General features: G+C 41.1%; 1 protein-coding gene across 4 annotated transcripts in view; it reads right to left on the bottom strand.

The window, feature by feature from the left end:
• The window catches only part of LOC101859642 (nucleolysin TIA-1), a 95854-nt gene that overhangs the window by 30932 nt on the left and 63297 nt on the right, over positions 1 to 1625 (bottom strand). The window lies entirely within an intron of this gene.

The following is a 1625-nucleotide window of genomic DNA, read 5'->3' as shown; positions in this document are numbered from 1 at the left end:
AAAAAAAAAAAAAAAAAAAAAAAAAAAAAAAAAATTTTTTTTTCTTCCATTCTTTTTCTGGAGTGCAGAGCTGGCTAGCAGCTAAGTGTCAGAAAATGGGAGATTAATGGGAATATTATGAAGGTGGAAATTAGAGTTAATGTGTCTTCATTGCTTTGCGTTCAGGATCAACCTTGTTCTTTTTCTAGGGACCCTAACAGAATTGTGGGTTGAAAAAAATAAAATAAAGGCTAACCAATATTTGGGGAAGCGGAAAACATTTCACACGCACAGAGCTTAATTAAGGACAGACGTCAATGCAGGCCCCACGGCTTTGTGAAAGGGGCGGGAGAGGGAGAAATTGTGTGGAAGGGAGAGATAGTGCTAGGGATACTGGCCAGAACAGATCTTAAAGCGTCGCAAAAAAATAAATAGCCCGAGCACCGCTCATCCAGGCGTCAGGTTTCTTTCTGAGATTCCAGGTTTGTTGCTGCTACCAAGAGCAAAAAAAAACAAACAAAACCACACAACTAAAAACATTTTTAAAAAAAGAAAAAAAGTAGAAGGCAGCACTGTCAAATATTGATCCGCCCCTCTTAAAAAGTGGAAAACTCGTTCCAATCCACTTTATACCGTTAAAGCCGCCGGGATCTAAACCATCTGAGGCCTCCATGTCATCCAAAGTAATTGTCTTGCACGACTAACTTAAAGACTTCATCTCCCAGCCACCCGGCAACACATGAGTAGATGACAAAGGGAAGCTACTCACAAAACAACATAGAAAATAAGTACATGACAGTCGATAATGGGAAATCCCCTGTGTGCTTTTGTTAATTCTATGTTTTTTCCTCTTTAAAAGAAACCTCAAAACAAAACAAAAAGCATCTTTTAAATCTAAAAACAAAATAACAAATACAAACTCGCACCCCCAAAACAAAACAGAAAAAAAATCTAACCACTCTACCTTTTACTCGCATGCGTGAATTCGAAAGGAGAAACGCAATTCGCCGGTTATCAACTGGCAGAGCGCATCAGGTATGGCTCTCTGTGCTATACCATTCGATATTTGGAGTGCAGAGACAATTGGAGCAGGGAGACAAAGGACATTGATCCTTTTGAACAAGTAAAGGGGAGCGAGGCAAATTGATACAACAGGGATGGGAGAACGTGGGGTGGGTATGAGGGGGATTATCTACCAGTCTTTCCTTCCACCCACTCGCTAGAAATGAGTACAACACACAACAGAAATGAGGAAAGGGGGGAACACAAGACCAGAGCTTCAAAAAACAACCCGTAGTTTGTTTAGTCGCTTTAAAACTAGGTAGGAGAAATGAAGTGTTCCAAGTTAAAGAAGACACCACACAGCAGCCGCCATAAAGTGGAGAAGAATAGTAAAAACGGGACGGAATAACTCCCCCCCCCCCCCTTAGAGTTAAAAAAGAAGGGCCCAACAGTGAAAATGAATCGTTTGCACCCCAATCAACAAGATTTAGACCAACTGAAGGAGGACTTCAATGACCCTATCTGCCAAGGACAACCCAGACTGAGTGGGAAACTATGTCCTAAAAAGGATGGAAATACATTCACATTACAATAAACTAAGCCCCTCCCCCCTCAATTCATTAAAAGAAGAAAAGCTCACCCCC

Source organism: Aplysia californica, unplaced genomic scaffold, assembly GCF_000002075.1.
Source record: "Aplysia californica isolate F4 #8 unplaced genomic scaffold, AplCal3.0 scaffold00211, whole genome shotgun sequence".
NCBI classification, from domain to species: domain Eukaryota; kingdom Metazoa; phylum Mollusca; class Gastropoda; order Aplysiida; family Aplysiidae; genus Aplysia; species Aplysia californica.
Note: the sequence above shows the minus strand (reverse complement) of the source record. Positions and strands in the feature narration are given on the sequence as shown.